At 46.2% G+C, this 6,787-nt stretch overlaps 1 pseudogene across 1 annotated transcript; it reads right to left on the minus strand.

The window, feature by feature from the left end:
• Positions 1 to 6,160: 6,160 nt before the first annotated feature.
• LOC306815244 (ephrin-A4 pseudogene) lies at positions 6,161 to 6,787 on the minus strand (annotated as a pseudogene). Its single transcript has one exon. The product of its transcript is annotated as an ephrin-A4 pseudogene (transcript).

The raw sequence follows: 6,787 nt of genomic DNA on the forward strand, positions 1-6,787 counted from the left end.
GCAGCCATCAGCGCTCGGCCCGGGGCCACACACGGCCCCCGAGCGCTCCCCGAGCGTCCTGGGCCGGGAATCCCCACCCGCCCCGGGCCCCGGCGGCTCGGGGCCGGCGGCCGCGCTGCCGAGCGGCGGAGCTCGGACCGGGGACGCTGCCGCGGAGGCGGCGGGAGGGGCCGCGCCACGTGTGTCCTTCGCGGGTCCCGGGAGGAGCCGGGACCGGGATCGGGACCGGGGCCGGGGCCGGGGCCGGGGCCGGGACTGGACCCCGTGTCTGGGCCGGGGCCAGGCTCGGGCCAGGTGGAGCCTAAGGGAGGCAATGCTGCCGCAGCTCCAGGCACTGATGACCGCCCAGCAGCGCCACCTCCAGTACAGCCAGAGCTGGGCCAAGGCGGGACTGCGACGGGATGGGCGGGGCTGCGGGGGGGGCCGGGCCAGGGGCAGCCCCGCCCGGGGCCGGGGGCGGGCTCGGAACATGGCCCGGAAAAGGAAGAGGGGAGAAGGGAAGAGAGGGAGAGATCCGGGAACGCGACACTGGGGAAGAGGGTGCGGGAATGCGGGAGAGGGAGAGGAACAAGAGATCCAGAGGATCTGTAGACTCGCTGCTTCCACCGCCGCTGCTGCTGCCGCTGCTGCTGCTTCCGCTGCTTGCTGAAGCAACTGACGCGCCGTGGCCGTTTGTCCGTGTGTTCGTTTGTCCGTGTGTTCGTTTGTCCGCGTGTTCGCTCGTCCGCGTGTCCGTTCCACGCTCGCCCCACTCGCCCCATGGCCGAGCCCCGCGTGCTCCGGGGGCAGCCCCTGAGTCTGTCCCGGAACGAGAACTTTGCCCTGTTGAGCCAAGCCCCGAGTCCTGACTCCCGCACGGTGACACGGGAATCCCCTGGGTCCCGGCTGTGCATTGGTCCTGCTGAGGCTCAGACACTCTCGGGGCTCATTCCCTGGCTGGAGGATTCCTGCCCGAGCCAAGCACTGCACTTATGTCTCCAGCATTGCTTTCCAACAAAACCTGGGCAAGGCAAACTGTTTGTAGCTTATGGTATTTTAGAGTGTCTAAAACTCACAAGTCATTGATCTTAGAGGTGAGATCCATTTGGACTTAATGGCATGGAGAAGCAGTGCAACACTAAAACACTAGAAAAGGGGAGCATAGAAATAAACACATGAAAACATCTTGGATTGTTTTTTTCCATTTTCATTTCACTTCTGGAAAGCTGTTTCAGTTTTCCAAGAATCTTCTCCACAGTCCTGTCTGCTCTTTTCAAGAGCCTTTCATGGAGAACGAGGTCGAGCTTCTGTCACAGGCTGTGTCACCAATGCAGCTTCTCTTGGCTTTCCACACTGTGTGTGCAGCACGAGTTCTGCAGCAAAGCAGGGCAAATGTTTGGAGAACTTTACAACTTATCCTTTCTTTGTCTTGTGGACTGGGCAGTTGTGCCATTGGTAAGGTTTTCATTGTGATTATTCCAAGCTTGGAAAACAGGAGGTGGTACCAGGAATTGTTAGGGAATGCAACCCTGACTGGACTCAGAGAAAGAATCTCCAGAGCCTCCAGCTGGAAGTGGAGAGTTGTGTGATAATCATTCCCGCGTCTCCATGGACACCTGCAGAGTAACCTAGACCGTGAAAATGGGCTGACAGCCGTAGTTTGTTTCTGTGTTCAGTTTAGATCATTCTACATCTCTTGCACTGGTATAAATCAAGAGCACAATCTGTTCATGATAAGCACTAGACCAAGCTGGACTGCCCAGACTAGATGACAAAAAGAATCTAAAAAGGGGAAATGCAGGTGAACTTAGTGGTCTTGGTGAACATTGTCTGCAAGAAGGGTAGTTTTTTCTAATAATTTCTAGTCCATTCCTAATGCTTTTATCCTTCTGAGAAGGCCATTTGCATCCCAGATTCCTCATCAAAGGAGAACCCTGAGCTTGTGGAACTGTGTCTCTGCTCCTCTCAGGGACAGTCAGAGTGAGACAGGAACAATTTGGAAGCAGTTGTATTAAAGCAAAACCAGTTATTAAGTAGAGATTGATGTCATTCACCCAAACCAAAAACTTTGGCTCAGCCTGGAGCAGTGTCCTTGAGGAGTGTCCCCAGCCCAGGGAGGAAGGCCCACATTCCCCAAGGAGGGGAATGTCAGGACACGCTGCTGTTACAATCTGGGATGGGGCTTTTCCAGCCTGGGGTGCTGCCCTGTCACTCAGATGTGCCCAGTCTGTGTCAGCTGAGCAGCTCTGCTGAAGTTCTCAGTGGTGGCACTTGGTTGTTCCCTGCTCTGGGGATTTTCCCAGCTCTGCCACAGCTTCAGCTCCCTCTCAGGATGTTGAACTTTGGGATGGAGTGTTGCCCGATCCGAAGAAAACACAAACAACCGAAGTCGTTTATGCTGTGCTTTATTGAGGCCTCGGGAGCCTGTGGACTAGCGTCCAAAGACAGAGCCCCATTTGACAGAAAATTCACAAGGTTTTTATATGCTTCTTTACACGATTTCTTCATCTTAACAGATTCTTACCACATTTTTGATACCTGGTACCATAATCTTTCTGACATTTAAGATTCTGCCAAAAGGTGCATTCTTTAGATAAATGGATACACTCCTTAAGATAAGTAATTATTTCACAACTATACTGCTTGCATTACAAAATTTGCTATAAAGTTCATCTGCCGGTTACATGCGGCCTACTAAGCCTTAGCATAACTACTACTAATGTCAACTAATGTCAATTACTAAGGTTTATTATTACTTTAATACAATTTATTATATCAAATGGCAACATTTCCCCCCTTTTGAGCATTCTTCAGTCTTCTGCAAGGATGCTCAATTCTTCATTATCATCGGGTCTTTCAAATGCTGGATTCCTTTTCGAATGCTGGATTTTCTTGCCCGATAGCAACTTCATACTTCGGAGGAGACAGGTGCATTTCGTTGGTTCTTGTTAAAGCTTTTATCACCCTCTTGGTGTGTCTGGTTTCTTTTTCAATAACTCCTAAAACACACATACACTAACTAGATAATTAATAACAAGACTGCAATCAACACAATGTACTGTATTATGGACGAAACCTATTCAGATGTTAATTAGTGCAAAGTATTATTAATTTTATACTAGTAAAATCTTAAATAAACACAACTTGTTTTGTTTATTGTATAGTTTAATTGTTTACTTTCCAATAAGCCTATTTCCTGTGGGCCCCAAGGGAGAGTAACATTCAATTTTGCTAAGATTTTTGTTGTAAGAATACTGTACAAGAGCCTGTGGTCATTTATTTATACTTGGTTTTGTTAAAGTTTGGCATTTCTACTAGACAAGTTCTAAAAGGGCTAGTAGCGGAGACTAATACTGAACAAAAGAAGTGCTGTTTGTTCTAGTTTTTTCGTTTATGTTCAAAAACGGTATCACTGTGCAACTTTGCCATACTGTTTTTCTCGCTTATTTTATATCAAGTGTTTCAATGCCAAATATGACTTTGGTCATTTCTGAATTTATAGAAGGTAGGTTTTCCCTAAGCTCGCTACGTATTAATCCAATAGTATCTTTTTCACAACAATATCCCAATATTTTACTTTTTTCCCAATCTTTTATGTTTCTCACAGTGTTCTGTATTCTCCACTTACAATGTATTCTATATAAATTGGCCCTGTTTTCTACTAACAACAGGGCTTCCCTCGTGTTGCGGGCTCCTGTTGCCGTTTTTAGTTCTGTTTGCCAGGTTAGGGCACGATTTCTCCAAGAGCAAGCAGTACACAAAGGTTGTGACATACCCCACTGAGATTTTATAACTGTAGAGTGACACTTTCCACAATGTAACAATACTAGCGCTTTACCAGTACACTTTTTCCCTTTGCAGTTTCAGCACTTTCTTATCTGTAAATTTTGAATCTTGTTAATTATAGATTGTTCACAGTTATCTAATAGTCCAGTGGCTATTGAAATGTCCGGATGATCCCAATTAATGTTGATTGGTTTACCAGTAACTTGCTGGAGTTCAAAAACTGCGTCTTGTAAAAACAATTTATTTCGTAGCTGGCGAATCTTTGAGTTTTGTTCCCATTCTGGTATCATTTTTGGTAGGAACCCAAGTTGTACCTGAGGGAGTAGAAACGCAAAGGTAACTTTTACTTTAATAAAAAACTTTTGCTGGCTTTTGCCAAATGCTAGTGCGAGAATTTTATATTGGACCCAAACACTTGGTTGAATGTCATGCACTGGATTTTCCGGTGACATATTTTCTAACTACTGGGTTATTTTTCAAACAGGTTGGACACATAGCATTCACTTTTTTCTAATGTTAACATCTGGTTAGAAATTACTTCTCTTTTTTTTTTTTTTTTTTTTTTTTTTTTTTTTTTTTTTTTTTTTTTTCCTTGAAAAAAAAAATTTTACTAAGGCCTCTGCTTCCCAATGGCATTTATTATGTTTTGTTTCCAGAATTGCCTTCATGATTCTGGCAGGCACTACAACTTGTCCCATTGCGGTTACATACCATTCAACTTTATTCTTTTGGGCCAGCAGCAGTGATGCCAGTTTTTCGTCATCTGGGGAGTACTTAGGTTCTTGTAATAAATGTGAAGTTACTGGGCTCACCTTAGTTGGTACCAAAGCCATTTGAGTTCATACTTCTCTGGCCACTTCCCGAGCCGTCCAATTTGCCATCCAGTTTTCTTTGTAGATTTTTTTATTTTCCTTTTGATGTCCTTTAACATGCATTACAACCACTGATTTAAAATACGCCTTTGGAGTAATACATAGAGCTCCATGAATATGTACACCTCCAAAAGCATATCCAGAATCAGTCCATATGTTTACCTCTTTTTTCACTTAATTCCAAAGTTCTTGTTAATGCAATAATTTTTGCTCGTTGGGCTGAGGTTCCGGGAGTTAGGGCTTTTGCTTTTACCACTGTTTTTACTGTTGTTGCAGCATACCCTGCATACCTGCTTCCATTTTCCACAAAACTGGATCCATCAGTAAACAGTTTCCAATCCGGGTTTTCCATTGGAGTATCCTTTAAATCGATTCTGCTTGCATGTACTTGTTCAATCACTTCCATGCAATCATGCACCAACTTTCCTTCCTCTTGCTTGCTGCGGGGAAATTCTGCTGGGTTAACATAATTAGTCATTTTCAGTTCTACATCATCCTGTTCCCTCAGGATTGCTTGGCATTGTAGCATCCTGCTGGACGAAAGCCAATAACCCCCCTTTTGCTCCAGAACTGCCAGTACCATGTGAGGCACAAATACTTTTAATTTTTTTCCCAAAGTCAATTTTCTGGCTTTCCGGATGAGGATCACCGTGGCTGTAACTGCCCGCAAGCATGACGGCCATCCAGCACTGACTGAATTTAGTTGTTTTGAAAAAAAAATACTTTACCGGGCATTTCCAGGATCAAAGTCTCTGGAGTCAGCACTCCGAGTGCTAACTTTTGCCTTTCATTCACATATAACTGAAATTCTTTGTTTAGATCTGGGAGGCCTAAGTCTTCAAAGGCCTTTTTCCTTTGTCGATCCCAGTGTAACTGTGGTTCTTTCAGGGCCTCCTACAAGGGCTTAGCTAAGAGTCCAAAACCATTTTAAAAAGGACCTAAGCCTTTGATGGTTTCTTGGAAGGGGTAGGGCACATATTGCTTCTATTTGATTGACTCCCAGCCTCCTTTGTCCTTGCATGATTTCGCATCCAAGATAAATCACACTTGCTTTTATCAGTTGCCCGGTAGCTACCCTGACCCAGCATATTTAACAATGCAATAGTCAATTTCAGACACGTTTCTTTTTCTTCTGCTGCTAGAAAAATATCGTCTACATACTGGAGAATGACATAAGAGAATGGTGACTCTCTTACCTTAGCAGTCTTCCAATCTTTTAATTCCTTTGCCAATTGATTTCCAAATATCGTAGGACTATTTGAAACCTTGAGGCAGCCGGGACCAGGTGAGCTGTCTTTTTCTTTTAGTGTCAGGACTTTCCCACTTGAATGCAAAATATTTCCTACTTTCGAATGCCAGAGGGATGCAGGAGAAAACTTTTTTTTTTTTTTTAAATTAATAACAGAAAACTATTTAAATTTTTCTGACACAGATGTTAACAAGGTATATGGATTGGCAAGCACTGAGTGAATGTCCTTGGCAATATTATTAATTGCCCCTAGATCCTGCACCAATTAATTAGTTCAAGATTTAAGAACAATTAATAACACCACCAAAGAGAACGCCAGGCACGGGCTGCAGGACTGCGATGGGACCGCGGTGCCCCGGGCAGGCACCACATTTTCGGGCTCCTTGCGCTTTCGAGGCTGTGATTTGGGCACCTTTGTTACCGGCTTTGCCATGGTGCCTTGGCAGCAGACGGTGACGCGCAGCTTTAAGCACCGCCCGGCGCTTTCGGGGCTGGGCACGGAGATGTAGTAGTAGGTCTCTCCGGGCTGGAACTCGAAGCCGAGTGGGAAGGGGGTAAAACGCTGGATCTTTTCGGAGAAGCGGACGGGCCCGAAGGGAGCCTGGGGCCGGTTGCACTTCCAGCGCATGAGGGCGCCAGGGGTTTCGTAGCAGCCGCGATAACCTTCCCGGTTTACTATGAAAAGCGTGAAGGTTTCTGCCTGGCCGGTGGGCACTGCCCCCTTGTAGTGCGGGCAGTAAATGTCTAGGTAGTCATTGATGGCCACTTGGATGGAATAGTCGTCTTGCAGGAACTTGGGGTTGCTGCCGTTCCAGTGGATACTGTGGCGGAAACCGTGCACTGGCGGCGCCCAGAACAGCGGCGCCCAGAGCAGGAGCTCGAACAGCGGCGCGGGGCGCAT

This window comes from Erithacus rubecula (genome assembly GCF_903797595.1).
Source record: "Erithacus rubecula genome assembly, contig: scaffold_110_arrow_ctg1, whole genome shotgun sequence".
Taxonomy (NCBI): domain Eukaryota; kingdom Metazoa; phylum Chordata; class Aves; order Passeriformes; family Muscicapidae; genus Erithacus; species Erithacus rubecula.